Genomic DNA, 17,728 nt, shown 5'->3' on the forward strand with positions numbered 1-17,728 from the left:
GAGAGAAAGGAGAGGGGGAAGGGTGGAGAAGCAGATGAGAGTTTCTCCTGTGTGTCCTGGCTGGGAATCAAACCCGGGACTTCCACACTCTAGGCTGACGCTCTACTACTGAGCCAACCAGCTAGGGTTGACAAGTGCCTGTTTTACCACATTTATCTGAAGCATTGAGTATTGTCATTCTTGTTAATTTGTATTTTCTTGATCACTAGTGAGGTCAAATATTCCTCAGTTTTTCTTCAAACTTTGATTATAGAGGTTTGTGTGTATTGAAGAAGTTTTTAATTTTTTATGTGTTTCAGCTATCATTTTTTTTAACCTTTTGGCTTTTAGGATCATATTCAGAAAGTTTTCTTTCATGACTAAGATAACAAGTTAATACACTTATGTTTTCTATTATACTATGTCATTTTGTTTTTCATGTTTAAACCTTTGATCCACCTTCCAGTTATTTTGGATTAAGTATGATATAGAGTTCTAGCTTAACCCCTGCCCTCCTTCACCATCACCACTTTTTTATTTTTTATTAAGTGAGAGGTGAGGAAACAAAGAGACAGACTCCCACGTTTACCCTTACCGGATCCATCAGGTAAGCCCCCTACTGGACAATGCTCTGCCCATCTGAGGCCATTGCTCAGTTGCTCAGCAACTTAGCTATTTTAGTGCCTGAAGTGAGGCCATGGAGCCATTCTCAGTGCCCAGGGCCAACTTGCTCTAATTGAGCCATGGTTGCAGTGGTTGGAGGAGTAGAGAGAGAGAGAAGGGGAAGGGAGGAATGGAAAAGCAGATGGTCACTTCTCCTGTGTGCCTGATCAGAAATCAAACCTGGACTTCTGCACACTGGGCCGATGTTCTACCACTGAGCCAACTGGCCAGGGCCCACCACCATTTTAATTGGTTATCATACTTCCTTTTAAAAATAATTTTTCCTTCCTCTGTTCAATTAAATTGTAATAGCAAATATTTAAATAGTGGTCTGCCCTGGCCAGAGATACTTCAGCTGGTTAGAGCATCATCCAGATGCGTTAAGGTTGTGGGTTCGATTCCCAGTGGGGGCACATACAGATCAATGTTTCTATCTGTCTGTCTCTCTCTCCCTTCCTCTCTATCTAAAATTAATTAAAAAAATAGTGATCTGTGTGCCCAGCACTATTCCACATGCTTTATGTATATGAACTCATTTAAATCTGAGTACTACATGATGAAACAGGTACTATTCTTATCCCCTATTTATTAATAAGGAAAATGAGGACAGAGAAGCTATGTAACTTGCCAAAAATCACATAGCAAATTGTTCTGGAGCCAGATTGGAATACAGAGAACTCAGGTCCAGAATCCACTCTCCTAAGCCCCACCGGCCCCAGCACAACACCTCGCGATGCACTTCTAACACTGCTCCATGCCCCTACACCTTCTCCATGCACCTGAGTGAGACCTGCTTTTCCTCCTTGCGCTTGAAACCTGCACACTCACAGCTCTTCAGTTCTTGCCTGGCAGGAAGACTGCAGTGCACACGGTTCCTCTCTCCTAACAAATGTCCGTGTCCTTGGTTCTGGGGACAGTGGATTAAGTATGTTTGCTGCAAACACAGTGTTTTGCTTACAGAAGCATGCATTTTCCTTTTCTCTATCATTAGTTCTCATTTTAATTGAAAAAAAATAACATAGGAACACAGCAAGCATTTATGCAGCACAAGAGTAAACACTGAAATGTGTCTATATTCTAGAACCTCTTTTCAGAGGCATTTACTAGAATTTTTTCTATTTACACATAGGTATATGTATATACCGTTTGCTTCCCATAAATAAGAATATTCTAAGTATCTCTTCATCTTTTTTCTTTTCTTTAACCTCAAAAACTTTTTTTTTTCATTTAAAAAAAGTATTTAGAATACCTTACCCAAGGCAGCAGTCACCCTTTTCCCACATCCTTTGGTGTGGGATCTGTTGGTGGCTCCCCACTGTCGTGTGTGGCTTTCTGAGCAGTGCTACCGTTACTGGCCCCTCCTCCTCCCCCCCCCCCCCATCCACTCTCCTTGTCCTCAGGAGTAGAGGTGCCTTCTTCACCAGTCTGTTGACAGACTGTCATTTCTTCAATGTGTGTCTACTCTGTCTCCATTGGAATGCTCTCATCTTTTATTTATATTTATTTTTATATTTTTTTCCATTGATTTGAGAGAGAGAGAGAGAAAGAGAGAGAGGAAGGGAGAGGGAGAAGTTCCAACTCATTGTTTCACTTAGTTGTTTCATTTATATAGTTGTACACTCATTGATTGCTTCTCATAGGTGCTCTGACTGGGGGTCAAACTGTGATTGGTATGCTGGGACGATGCTTTACCCACTGAGTAACCTCGCCAGGGCTCCTCTTCTTTTCTTTTGTTTTAAACATTTATTTGTTAATTTTAGTGTGTGTGAGAGAGAGAGAGAGAGAGGAACACTGAGCTGTTCCTGTATGTGCCCTGACTGGGGATTGAACTGGCAACCTCTGCGCTCTGGGAGGATGCCCCAACCAACCAAGCTATCTGCCAGGGCATCTTTTCTTGGGTGTTATTACTGCTCGCTCTTCTTCAGGGACAGTACAGCTCTGACTGCTTTCAGCTTGCTCTGCTGCCTCCTTCTCCCTTTCCTCCTGCCTTTTACGAGCCTGTCTCTCTGCCTATGCAATTTCAGTTGCAATTATTTTTCCATCTCCACTTCCATTTTCAAACTGCACAACCTTTAAAGTTCATTGTTAAGTGAGTCTGTGCTTTCAGGAATTTCCCCTTCTTTTCCTGGCATTGCTTCTGTATTTGAAGAAGTTTGGCTTCTAGGTATCGCTGATGAACCTTTAAGGACTGGACCAGTCATTTGAGGATCTACATTCTAGTTGTAACAACTGACTGAACATCTGTCACACCACTCTCACTAGAGATTTCACCAGTGAGCTGTGATTTCTCTGGAAACAGGCGGTGGTTGTCTGCTTCATTGAAAAGCCATCATCGTAATCGTGTGGACCTTCAGCAGACTGAATGCTCATGGAAGTCTCTGCTTTCTCCATGTGAGATGGCCTCTGTCAACTTTCTCTAAAGGCAGCTTCTTACATTTACATGACTTCTTACATTTATATAAGCAAGGTATGCAGGGGTGGGGGTGGGGTCGAATTATGGTAGGCCTTCATAGATTCATTGTACTCTTATCTTTTCTCCTTTGTATTCGTTTAAATACTTTTTTCTTCACCAGTGAGATCTTGACACATGCACCAATAATCTTGTCAAGCTCCCACAACTTTAGGTCAGGGTTGGGAGGCTTTATTTGGCCCTAGACCAGTGGTAGTCAACCTGGTCCCTACCGCCCACTAGTGGGCGTTCCAGCTTTCATAGTGGGCAGTAGCAGAGCAACCAAAGTATAAATAAAAAGATAGATTTAACTATAGTAAGTTGTTTTATAAAGATTTATTCTGCCAAACTTAGCAAAAATTTGACATAAAATACTCGGTAAGTAATTATTATTATATGCTTTACTTGCTGTAACTCTGCTTTATAAATTTTATAAAGTAAAGTTACTTCCCTACTTTATAAATCACCATTACTGTGGAACTGGTGGGCGGTTAGAAAATTTTACTACTAACAGAGATACAAAAGTGGGTGGTAGGTATAAAAAGGTTGGCTACCCCTGCAGACCTTTCTGCTATACCTCATGTAGGGCATTGGCGGCTTTTTGGATGGCTTTGGGGGTTTTGCAATGGTCATACCAGAGGGTGAAGTGACCCAGCTGTTGGTGTTTGGATTCCTTCCAGTCTGTGGTTGTTATAGGCAAGATAACTATGTGGATTGCATCTCACAAACTGTGGCATTCTGGGTATTTGTGCTGCAGGAGCTGGTGTGGGAGATGGGGCACATAATTGACTTTTTGACATTTTCGAAGAATAAGTTGTTAGTGCCTTAAGAGTGAATCTGAGACATCGCAGGCAGAAAAAGCGCCTGCAGCTCTGGCCTCACCTCCCTTTGTCCATCTTTTTTTTCAACTCATATATCTTAAATGTAGTTTCATGTGAATACACCTAGATCTAGCTCATTCTTTTTAATGACACTATAAAAACTGCAAGGATGGGTAATAATTTATTTAACCAGTTCCCTGTGGTTGAGTGGGCATTTAGGTTGCTTCCAACATTTTGTTTTTTACTATGATAAAATAAATATTCTTGTACATTAGTCTTTAAAAACATATGGGAGAATATATATAAGATAAAATTATAGCACTGGAGTTGCTAGTTTAAAATTTATGTGCATTGTAAATTTTCATAGACATGTCAAATTGAAGCATAGCTGTTTTTTTAAAAGACAACTATGATGTGCATTTATTGTACCTTTAGTTTCTCAGCTCTAAATGGGTAAAATACTACTTACTTCACAAAGCTATGCCATGGATTAAATGGGAAATGGTTGTGAATATGTTTTATAAATTGCTAATTGCTAAGGCATCATCATCCATTTTCTCATGTAAGGATATCATTTTGAATTGATATTTGTGGCCCTGGCCGATGGCTCAGTGGATAGAGCCTCAGCCCCATGTATGGATGTCCCAGGTTTGATTCCCAGTCAAGGTGCACAGGAGTAGTGACCATCTGCTTCTCTCCCTCTCCCCTCCTGCAGCCTATGGCTGGACTGGTTTAAGCATGGCCCCAGGCGCTGAGGATAGCTTCCTTGGAGAGCATCAACCTCAGGAGCTAAAAATAACTTAGTACTTGAGCATTGGCCCCAGATGGGGTTGCCAGGTGCATCCTGATCTGGGCACATGCAAGGAGTCTGCCTCACTATCTCCTCTCACCTAAAAATAAAAAAAAATAAAATAAATGAAAAGAAAAGAATTGGTATTGTATTTTATGTGCAATTTTGATTAGGAAGTAGCAGCCACATTTAATACCAACAACTCTATCTAAAAATGCCTTGTTTTTCTAAATACAAAAATAAAACAAAGCCTCACAATGTAAAATATATAACCCAGCAGTAAATAGGGTACAAGGTGAAAATTCCCTTTACCTTCTGCCATAAATCCTACTCCTTTATTAGCATAGTAAAATCATAGTTATTTTAGTTAGACAATATTTTAGAAATTACATAGTTGAACTTTAATAAATAGTTATAGAACACTTAATTACTTTTGAAGAGAACAAAATTATAGATATGTAGACAAAAACAAATACTAAAAAGAGTGGGGGCAAAAAGCTTACAAATTGATTTGATATTTATTCCAAAATAAGATAAGCTTGGATTAAATTAATAAAATGGAAAGTGGTAGCTGAAGTGAAGTAACACTGTTGACCCTGGCATCCCATGCTTCTGGAGAGACAACATTAGAACGGCTCAGGTAAGGGCACTGGAAACTAGACTTCCTGTGTTGGAATCCACGTTATGCCTCTTTTTAGTTGTGTAATTTGGGACAAATTTACTTAACGTCTATGGACCTCAGCTTCCTTATCTTTAAAAATGGAAGAAGTAACAGTGCTTTCTTCATAGGATTATAAGAAGAATAAATGAATACATATGAAACACTCAGAGAAGGGTTGGTACAATGTAAGTGCTTACTGCTAGTCACTAGGTTGAGTATCATTAGAATGATAGTGATAAAGGAGAAAAAATAATCAAATGAGCTGATTGGTAACATATTAATAGACTAGAGAATTGAAATGCAAAACTGCAGTTAGGAATAGATATAAAACCATGTTTATCTGTAGTGTTCATCTGACATAGCTGGAGAATCTTTGCCTTTGTTTTCCAGGAAACACAATTGTCCTTGGCGCCACTTTAGAGAATGCACATGGCTCAGTGCAGAATGAGACTGATTTTGTCAACTGAATGGAACAGAGGAGTGTTCAGTTTAAAGACTGATTTATGAAAAAACAATGGCAATAAAGCCATTGATTTAAACATCCTAATACAACAACACAAGAAAATGATTGTTTAGAGAGTTGGACATGATTTTTAACTCTTGAATAAATTACTTTGTTTCATTCATGAGAATAGCAAAGATTTTAACAAATACTATATAGTGTTTTCCATTTTTGAAGAACTTTAAGCTTGCATAATTATATATATATACAACTGAGTAAAACTATTAAACAGAGCTATATTTGGTCCACATGTGTATACTTATATACACCATACTATTAATGGTCTCTTGAATTTATATAATAATGATAATAATTTTGTACCGTTATATAGTGCTTAAAGTTCTTTTACAAATTTTCTTTAAGTTTAGAAGACTGCTTCTCTTTTTTTTCATCATGTGCTCTGATTAATCTCTACTTTTGAAAAAAAGTAAGAAATTAAAACATCAAACTTATTTAATATCAAGTCAAAGAAAAAAGCTATTTTTTATTGTGGAGAAAATGCATAGTCATAAGGGCATATAAAATCACTTCTTGTTGCCTGACCTGTGGTGGCGCAGTGGATAAAATGTCGACCTGGAAATGTGGAGGTCACCAGTTTGAAACCCTGGCCTTGCCTGGTCAAGGCACATTTGGGAGTTGATGCTTCCAGCTCCTCCCCCCTTCTCTCTCTCTGTCTCTCTCTCCTCTCTCTCTCTCTCTCTTTCTCATCTCTCTCTCTCCTCTCTAAAAATGAATAAATTTAAAAAAATCAATCCTTGTTGAAATGTTAATTTTACAATAACATTATCTATAAAAGAAATCATGAGCATTTGACACCATTAAAATTAGTTGACTTCTTTAGGACAAAACTACATGAATCTTTTGTGGTAGTGGTGGTGGGAGAGAGGGATACACTGTTTTTAACTTGAGTTTAAAAATGTTGTTTCTGTATTGTTTTTACCTGTAAAACCTCTCAGGAAGAGACAAATTACTTGTTTACCAGCAAACACAAACCAAAATGAAACCTTGCCATTTGATTCTTCCATTGCACAAACTGTTGGATTCCAGAGGGTGGTGCTGTTTTCATGAAGGAAAACAGTCTATATTTTTAAAGAGGTAAGTTACTATAATTATTCTTTTATTTGCAAATCAAGCTGTTAAGAAAACAATACAATATGGGTACAGTTTCTGTTAACCTTTAAAAAGTACCATTTTCCAATTTGGGATTATTTTAATCTATAGTGATTAATCAGCATTGTGTTTAGCAAAAAGAAAGTGCTATGTATATTTATTTATGATAGGTAGTAATGTAAAACTGTACATCACCATTCTTTATAGTATTTGAAAAGCCAGAAATCCAGAGAATGCTCTTATCTTGGCAAAACACAATGCTGCATTTACAGAGATAGAAAAACCTGTTGAGAAAGTGCAAAATTTAAAACAAAACCATTACTAAGGTGTTAAAACAGCGACTCTATTCAAATCCAAACAAGGAATCAGACTGTTACTACTGCACAGTTTATAACTGTCAACAGCACTGCTTTAATTTCAGGTAATGTTTTGCTGTTTGTTTTTTCTGTTTGGCCACCTTGGTATGAAAGTCATAAGGAGAGAAAAGTAAGTACTTACATATTTGTATTTTCAAAAGTCACTTTCTACAGATGAAAATTTCTTTTCTTTCTATAAAGTTTTCTATATGAAATAATGCCTGAATATCTGTAAATAGCACTCTGAATACCCGTGATGCTTATGGAAAAATTATCACCACATATTTACCTAAATTAGGTAAAAGCTAAGTGTTTTTTGTGAAAGGTCTGCAGCAATTCTGTGAATCCGGGCAAGGAATGGTATCCGGTGTGGAAATGGTCCCCTGGCAGGAGCCTGTATTAAAATGATTGAACAGATAACTCATTATGAAAATTAGTCACTCCCGGTCAGGAAATTAGATATCTGATGCCCCTTCTCTTAGTCAAAGTGTCCTGAAAGTTTTTGAACTATTTTCTATTTTTAGAGGAGTAGGCAAGCTGCATGGTGAGCTAAAAAAGGAATCCAAGAACTTAAATTCTGGAATCTCATCAATTACAATTTTTTTTATTGCTAAGAGAATGCCAGAGATCTTACTGCCTATGTTTCACTTTTTAAAAATTTTTTTTTTTTTTTGCATTTTCTGAAGCTGGAAACGGAGAGACAGTCAGACAGACTCCCGCATGCGCCCGACCGGGATCCACCCGGCACGCCCACCAGGGGGCGATGCTCTGCCCACCAGGGGCGACGCTCTGCCCATCCTGGGCGTCGCCATGTTGCGACCAGAGCCACTCTAGCGCCTGAGGCAGAGGCAAAGGAGCCATCCCCAGCGCCCGGGCCATCTTTGCTCCAATGGAGCCTTGGCTGCGGGAGGGGAAGAGAGAGACAGAGAGGAAGGCGCAGCAGAGGGGTGGAGAAGCAAATGGGTGCTTCTCCTGTGTGCCCTGGCCGGGAATCGAACCCGGGTCCTCCGCATGCTAGGCCGACGCTCTACCGCTGAGCCAACCGGCCAGGGCAAAAATTTTTATTTATTGACTTTAGCAGGGGAGGAAAGGAGGGAGAGAGACAGGAACATCGATCTGTTCCTGTATGTACCCTGACCAGGGATGGAACCAGCAAACTCTGAAATTCAGGATGAAGCTGTAACCAAACAAGCCATCTGGCCAAGGCTCAACTACTAAATTTTTTTTTTCTGCGTGTGACAGAGACATATAGGGACAGACAAACAGGAAGAGAGAGAGAGATAAGAAGCATCAATTCTTCGTTGTGACCTTAGTTGTTCATTAATTGCTTCCTCATATTTGCCTTGAAGGAGTCAGCAGACCGAGTGACCCCTTCCTCAAGCCAAGGACCTTGGGCTTAAGCCAGTGACCTTGGGCTTCAAGCCAGTGACTTTTGGGCTCAAGCCAGCGATCATGAGGTCACGTCTATGATCCCATGCTCAAGCCAGTGACCCTGCGTTCAAGCTGGTGAGCCCGTGCTCAAGCTGGAGACCTCTGGGTTTCGAACTTGGGTCCTCCGTGTTCCAGTCTGACACTCTATCCACTGCGCCACTGCTTGGTCAGGCTCAACTACTAACTTTTGACCTTGGGTAAAGTGTCTCATTTGTCTAAGCTGTTTCTTATAAATAAATGAAAGGGTTAAACTAGTAGAATATAGATGACCTCTGAGGCCACTTCTAAATCTATGATTCCAAATTAAAGATATTAATAGAAATGTAAATATATATTACATATTATATTAGCTATGTAAATTAATATGAATGTATAATTGTATATTAATATATATTTAAACAATAAATAAAAATGTATTATTTCACATAACAGACAAGAGGATAGGGTGATTACAGGGTTGCTTAATTTATCAGTCAGTAACATTATCAAGGATGTATGTAGTTCTTTTCTATGTGTCTGTTCTGTTATCTTCAATGTCTTGGCTTTTGTTCTTAGGCTTTTCTCGTGGTTGCATGATGACTGCTGTAGTTCTAGGTGTTACATGTGAACATGACCCCATCAAATAGAGGAAGAGGAGCCATTTCATTCTGTGGGTCTCTTGTTATTAGAAAGGAAAATCTTTCCTTGAAGTACACACTACCCCAACCCTGCTTTCATGTATCATGTATTGTTAGCCAGAATTATATATCACATGCTCATGCCCAAGCCATGACTGGCTTAGACCAATAAAAATTCACCTCCTGGAAGAAGAAGGGTCCAAGATATCCATATCACAATGAAATTAGGGTTCTATTAGCAGGAAAGAATAAGAGAAAGGAATGATAGTTGTATAAGCAACCAATAGGATCAATTACACTGCTTAGTAGTGATTATTTGATGTCATCATGCTCAGAGGTTAGGGCCAGAAATATGTTGCATGGGTACTATCATCCTGTACCCATAATAGATGTTATTAATCAATAATGGTATGACTCTTTTATGGAGTCACTTATTCAACATCAGATGTTAAATGGCGGGGGGGTAAGAATAGTACAAATAACTTCCTACCACCATCATTTGGGCTTAAGTTACTAACACAAAAATCGCTAATATGGTGCCCATTTCTCACAAATACTTTAGAGTGTAATTCCTACAAACATGCACTTTGTCCTATATAATACAATAATACTTCCATCAAAGTCAGTAAATTAACACTGATACATTATTACCACCTCATTCTCAGAAAGTATTCAAGTTTAACCAGTGTCCCAATAATGCTCTTTATAGGTATGAGATCCAATTCAAGATTATTTAGTTGTGTCCTTCAACCTGGAACAGTATTCCTCAGTCTTCCCTTTATTCTCATGACCATGACACTTTTAAGGATTATAAGCCAGTTATTTTGTAAGATATTTCTTAATTTGGGTTTGTCTGATGTATTTAAAAGCAGATTCAGGTAATGCACTTTTGGCAGCATTTTCACAGACATGATGCTATACTTTATAAATATTTGTGATTATAGACAATCCGTAAAGTTTTAATTTTTATTTTTTTACAGAAAGGCAGAAGAGAGCTGAGAAGCATTAACTTGTGGTTGCATCACTTTAATTGTTCATTGATGGCTTCTCATATGTGTCTTGACTGGGGATCACAAGCCAAGCCAGTGACCCCTTGCACAAGCCAGAGACCTTGGGCTTAAGCCAGCAACCTTGGGATAATGTTGATGATCCTATACTCAAGCTGGTAACCCCACGCTCAAGCTAGCAACCTCAGGGTTTTGAACCTGGGACTTCAGTATCCTAGGTCAACACTATCAACTGTGCCACCACCAGATGGGCGATATTCCTTAAAGTTTTAATATAATTTTATACTCAAAGTTTTTTCTTACTACAGTTGCTCATGAATTGTGCCCATATTAGTAGCATATATTCCATCCCTGGTTGAACAGAATTTCTGAGTTTCCTAAGAGATTGTGGTTGGCAAGAGAAGTAAAAAGTATCGATTCTCCTCTTTGAGCAGATTGTGACACTTACCTTGTTCAAAAGGAAAGGGCCTAGTGGAAGCAGTGAGAAGTTAAAAGTATGTTGAGAAGTAATGTATCAATATGTAAATTTTATTTTTTTAAGAGATTAGTACTACATATACAGTAAATAACATCAAATTTTAGGGTGGAGCACAATGAAAAACTTGTAGTGCACATCAAATCAAAAGAAACAAGAGTAGAAAATTATTGTGGCAGAAGGCCAAGGAATTACCAGCAAGATGGAAAAAACAGATGATGTTTTCCTACCGTAAATGACAAATCCAAAACTGAAGATATTACAGAAATGAAGAGAATAGAATACACTTTTTACTTCCTTTGCTAATCAGACTCCCCACCCCCACCCTGCTGCCCCAAAAGCCATCTTGGCCTGAATTCTTTTTTTTTTTTTTTTTTTTTGTATTTTTCCAAAGCTGGAAACGGGGAGAGACAGTCCGACAGACACCCGCATGCGCCCAACTGGGATCCACCCGGCACGCCCACCAGGGGCTACCGCTCTGCCCACCAAGGGGTGATGTTCTGCCCCTCCAGGGCGTCGCTCTGTCTCGACCAGAGCCACTCTAGCGCCTGGGGCAGAGGCCAAGGAGCTATCCCCAGCGCCTGGGCCATCTTTGCTCCAATGGAGCCTTTGGCTGCAGGAGGGGAAGAGAGAGACAGAGAGGAAGGAGAGGGGGAGGGGTGGAGAAGCAGATGGGCTCTTCTCCTGTGTGCCCTGGCCGGGAATCGGACCCGGGACCCCTGCACGCCAGGCCGACGCTCTACCACTGAACCAACCGGCCAGGGCCTTGGCCTGAATTCTGAGCAGCAAAAAGGAGTTTATTTGTTAAGGTGATATAGCAGGAACCTTGTGAGAAAGCAGTTTTGTCATTTCAAAATTTTAATTTTCAAATTAGGGTTTGCTCGGCATGGGTAAACGGACATGGGACTTGGACACAGCAGATGTCAGAGGCTCAGAGAAAACAATGCATCATCTGACTTATGTCAAAAATGAGGTGGAACTCTGAAAATGTGAAATGCTCCCAAAGAGAGTTTGATCTTGAGCTTCATAGGAGGGTGTCAGACTGGTTGTATATGGGGACATAAAGCCGAATGACTGGGGTGAGCTACTACAGAGAGCATATGTCGGGTTATATATAGAATCTAACAGAACAGAGCCTACAAAGGAGCAGGCCCCTGGCTAGCCACAGAATTCTATAGGGCAAGAAGAGAATAAATATCCCAATTACCCTTCAGACTCCAGGTGAAGTTCTTCTTTGGCATGCAGCATGATTTATTCATAACATACAATGTGTAGACGAAAGGAAAATTAATTTCCTTTGCTTAAGAATACAGAAGAAATTTTTATCAGTTAGCAAACCGACTGGTCTTCAGCAAAGAATCAGTAAAACTTGGGTTATGGAGTTATTGTAACTAAGTTTGTTTCTGAAAACCTAAGGGACTGTGATTTTTGGAGTGAGGCACTATATTAAAAATCATAACAAAGTTTTGTCCATGCATCACTGCCTAACTTTCTTCACAGCTTCCTAATCTTTCCAGCCAGAGCTGGAAGAAAGCAAACAGGCTACAGCTGACCAGCGTCACATCACCCCACAAAACCTCACTGGCCTTTCCCCAAATCCCAAGCTGTTTGTGTGGCAACACTTAGGACATAAACTCTAGTGGATCCTAGGTCTAAAAAGTGATATCTACACAACCCTTAGAGGAAAACAGGTAAATCTTATATGACTTTGGTTTAGGTGATGATTTCTTAGATATAACGCCAAAGCACAAGTGATAGAAGATTGATAAATTGTAATTCATCAAAATTAAAAATATGTATTTATGTATTGAAGGACATCATCACAATAAAACGACAATGCACAAAATGGGAGAAAATATTTGTAAGTCATATATTTGATAAGACACTTGTATTTAGAATAAAAATCCCTTATAACTGAATAAAAAAATAACTCAACTTAAAAAGGGGCAAAGGACTTGAATAAACATTTTTCCAAAGAAGATTTATAGATGATTTATTAGCAAATGAAAAGATCTCATCATTAGTCATGAAGAAAATATAAATTAACATCACAATGAGCTATCATTCAATCCACTAGAATGTCTGTGACAGAAAAGACAGACAATAACAGGAATTGGCGAGAATATGGAGAAATCTGAACCTTCATACATTGTTGATAGGAATGTAAAATGGTGCAGCCACTTTGGAAAAAGCTTACCGGTTCCTCAAATGATTAAACATAAAACCCAGAAATCCTAGGTATCTATACAGAAGAATGAAAACACATGTCCACACAAAAACTTCATTATTCAGAATAGTCAAAAAGTGAGAACAATCCAAATGTCCATACAATGGAATACTATTTGACCATAAAAGGAATAAAGTACAATACATTATTTTTTATTTATTTATTTTTTGTGACAGAGACAGAGAGAGACAAAGAGAGGGACAGATAGGGACAGACAGACAGGAAGGGAGAGAGATGAGAAGCATCAATTTTTGTTGCAGCACCTTAGTTGTCCATTGATTGCTTTCTCATATGTCCCTTGATGGGGGGGTGCTACAGCAGACTGAGTGACCCCTTGTTCGAGCCTGCGACCTTGGGCTAAAGCTGATGAGCCTTACTCAAACTAGATGAGTCCGTGCTCAAGCTGGCAACCTCGGGGTCTCGAATCTGGGTCCTCCATGTCCCAATCCAGCACTCCATCCACTGCGCCACCACCTGGTCAGGCTGATACATTCTTTATTCCATTGGATGGGCAAATCTGTAGAGACAGATATGGTTGCCAGGGCAAGAGGATGGGGGAGCACGGGGGAAGCCCCAGAAGGGGGAGCACAGGGTAGGGTTGGAAGTTGACTGCTAATGGATATAAGGTTTTCTGTAGTGGTGAAGAAATGTCTCAGAATTAAATTATGGTGATGATTGCACAACGGTGAGAATATACTAAAGCCATTGACTTGTATACTCTACATGGGTGAACTTTGTAATGTATAAATTATATCTTAATAAAGTTGTTTTTAAAAACATATGTATATGTGTAATACATGTACACAATCAACATATGTTATATATGCACACACATGTATAATACGTTGTGAGGTCCTATGGGAAGGGAATCTATGATATAAATATACCAAACAGTATTTTGGCTTTTTAAGTGCCTGGCTTTGAGGCAGATGCTCTGGACAGGCCCGGGTTTAATATTATCCATTCCTGGAGCATAAGTTATAAATAAGATCAAGGAGTCCTTCCATTTAGGATGCCATATTCTGAAATCAAACTTCAAAGGCCCATTTTCATCATTCTCAATATCTTAGGTAACTTTATAAAAAATGTACAATTTTTGCTTCCTGAGCTCAAACTTCTTTATATGTATTTGATTTGCTTTTTAACCACGATTCAAATTGGATATAAGTTATTTTGACCTACCTGATTTAGTAATTTCTAGAAGATGTTAGAGATTCCATTAAAATAATGAGGTTTTGATATCTCTTTGCATGCCCACTAGTCTTTCCTTTATTTATTAATGCTGTAATGTTAGGAATATAAGGATTTATGATTGCTTAATGAATTGTTCTTTCTTTTTTATAATTTTTAGTTGTTTTTTTAATTAAGTGAGAGCAAAGGAGGCAGAGAGACAGACTCCCGCATGTGCCCCTACAGGGATCCACCCAGCAAGCCCCCTATAGGGCAATGCTCTGCCCATCTGGGGCCATACTCACAAGGGAGCTATTTTTAGTGCCTAAGGCAGAGGCCACAGGAGCCATCCTCAGCACCCGGAGCCATGGCTTTGGGAGGGGTGGGGGAGGGAGGGGTAGTGGTGGAGAAGCAGATGGATAATTCTCCTGTGCATCCTGATTGGGAATCAAACCTTGGACATCCACACACCAAGCTGAGGCTCTACCACTGGCCAACTGGCCAGGGACTGAATTGTTGTTTTTATCAATACAAAATGTTCCTCTTTATTCTAGATTTTTATCTTTCTCTCTCTCCCTTTTTAAAAAATTTTCCATTGCTTTGAGAGAAAGAGGAAGGGAAAGATAGAGAGAAAAGCACCAAATTGTTGTTCTACTTAGTTGTTCACTCATTGATTGCTTCTTGTACTGTGCCCTGACCAGGGATTGAACCCACAATCTAGTGGCACTGGGGTGATGCTCTATCCACTGACCCATCCAGCCAGGGTGGTAAATTTATCTTCAATTCTATTTTGCTTGATATGAATAGTGCTACTTGTTTTCTATTTCTTAACATTTGCCAGGAAAATGCCTTCTTTCCCCTTTCTGTTTTAGGTGTGTCTCTTACAAATAACATATAATTGAGGTTTCTTTCTTTGTTTTATTTTGTTTTGTTTTAAGCCAGCCTGGGAATCTCTGCTTTTTGATAAAGGAATTAGATCTATTCATATTATCATGATTATTGTTATACTTATTTCTGCCATATTATTTCATTTTTGCTTTTTCAAAATAGTTTCACACTGACAGAATATTTATAAAACTAGTACAAAGAACTTCAATATACTTTTCACCCAGATTTACCAATCGTTAATATTTTGCCACATTTTTATTATTCTAACACACTCTGTCCATATGTATATATAATCTCTCTATACATACACACACACATATATATCAGATGCATGTATTATATATTACATAATGTATATGCATACAACTATTTTTCATTTCTGAACTATTTGAGAGTACTTTGGGAAGATGACATCCCTTTATTTCTATACATTTCAGGGTGGATATTCTAAGAAAAAGGAAATTACCTTACATGACCACAGTCTCATCATTAAAATCAGGATATTTAACATTGCTTCTGCTGTTGTTTTCTATGCTGTCATCATCTGGGGTTTTCATTTTTAATTGCTATTCTTTTTATCACTCTCCCAGCAATTAGGTTTAACTATAATTGATTCTGGTTTCTTTACTCCCTCCCATTTCCCCCCTATTCTATATCTTTTTCTTGAGTTTATTTTTCATTATGTTGTTTACTAATCTTTCCAGAGATGATTCATGAAATTGATACATTTTTTAAGTCCTTACATTTACAAAAATGTCTTTCACCTTTGAGTTATAACTTAGCTAGGTCAATTTTTTTTTTGTATTTTTCCGAAGTGAGAAATGGGGGCAGCAGACAGACTCCCACATGCGTCCGACCAGGATCCACCCGGCATGCCCACGAGGGGGCGATACTCTGCCCATCTGGGCTGTTTTCTCTGCTGCAACTGGAGCCATTCTAGCACCTGAGGCAGTGGCCATGGAGCCATCCTCAGGGCCAAGCCAACATTGCTCCAATGGAGCCTTGGCTGCAGGAGGGGAAGAAAAGGATAGCGAGAAAGGAGAGGGGGAAGGGTGGAGAAGCAGATGGGTGCTTCTCCTGTGTGTCCTGGCCAGGAATCAAACCTGGGACTTCCACACATTGGGCCAACTGGCCAGGGTCTAGGTCAAAATTTTAAGGTCAATTTTTTCCCCCTCAAAACTTTGGAGATGTTGTTCTAATTTTTTCTTGATTTCAGTATTATTGATGAGGTCTGACATGCTCATGATTTTTGTTTCTCTGTAAGTCATCCATTTTTTTTACTCTCTAGAAGCCTTCAGAATCCCCTCTGTAGTCCTTTTGTTCTGACATTTTGCAAACATGCATCTAGATGTGAATTCTTTTTCATTTGTCCTCCTTGGAACCTGGTGGATACTGATACAAATATTTTCTCTTTCTGAGAATTTTATTTTACTAATTCCTAATTATTTCCTCTTTTACATTCTTTCTGCTCTCTCTTTCTGGAATCCTTACTAAATGGTTATGAGAATTTCTGAGTCAGTTCATGTTTCTTACTTCTTTTTCCATATTCTCTTTGTCTTTTCCCACTATGTTTTGAGAGAATTCCTTTGCTTGATATTTCAAAGTGCTATTTATATGTGTTCATTTTACCATTTAGCTCCCAAGTTGATCTTTTTATTTTGATTATCAAAATCTTAATCTATAATATTCAATTATGTTTTTTTTAGTTACAGTATCCTACATCTTTCCTGATAGATATTTATACTTATTCTAAAATCTTGTGAGCTTGTTTAACTCTGATTTTTCGACATGTTTTATTTATTGAGTTTTGGCCCTTGTTTCAAGGCATTAGATTTCCTCAGTCTTAGCTGTTTGTTCACCTTTTGAGCATCAGGAAATTTGTTCTGCTCTGTGTGGGAGAGGTGAGACTTGCTGGTCGTTTGTCTTCCAGTGGCATAGTTTTTCCCATCTTCAGAGGGCGCTCTTGGTTCCTTACTCTGCTTCTCTAAACCCAGGGAGGGTACATCTTCACTGGTTTAGCTTGTGGGTCATTCTTACTGCTTTTCTGTAACTCCCTGTGTCTTCCAGTCTTACTTGGCTTGTCCACTGCCCCCTTCTTGTTGTGGGTTGTAATTTCCTGAGTAAAGGGGAGAATAAGATGGTGAGGTCTCTGTTATCCTCGAACTGTTTTTGTTTTTGATCATGTTTTAGAACTCAGGGATAACAAATCTTGAGGTGAGGAGAAGCATGTTTATCCAAAACTCCAAGATCCCTGCCTTAGATTATTTACTGCTAACTTCTTTAGCTTCAAATGCTACTTAAAACATGAGCAATGAAATTAGGAAAGCTGATATTTGAGTTCTGGTTCTGCCACTTTTTCTAAGTGTTGTGATCAATCTCTGAGCCTAAATTTCTTCATCAATAAGTTGAAGACAGTAAGAATATCTGCTGTTTAGGTTCTGCGATGATGAAACCTAACAGGACTGTGAACATGCTTTGTGAGTCTCTAAGGGTGACTCAACGCTATTCATTATACTAAATACAGTGGTATCTTGACACATAAGTTTAATTCGTTTCATGGCTGAGCTCGTGACTCAATTTGC

The 17,728-nt window shown here is 38.9% G+C and overlaps 1 pseudogene; it reads right to left on the reverse strand.

Annotated features, from left to right (window-relative positions):
- Positions 1–1,908: 1,908 nt before the first annotated feature.
- LOC136391595 (SWI/SNF-related matrix-associated actin-dependent regulator of chromatin subfamily E member 1-like) lies at positions 1,909–3,891 on the reverse strand (annotated as a pseudogene).
- Positions 3,892–17,728: the final 13,837 nt, after the last annotated feature.

The sequence above is a fragment of the Saccopteryx leptura genome, chromosome 2 (assembly GCF_036850995.1).
Source record: "Saccopteryx leptura isolate mSacLep1 chromosome 2, mSacLep1_pri_phased_curated, whole genome shotgun sequence".
Taxonomy (NCBI): domain Eukaryota; kingdom Metazoa; phylum Chordata; class Mammalia; order Chiroptera; family Emballonuridae; genus Saccopteryx; species Saccopteryx leptura.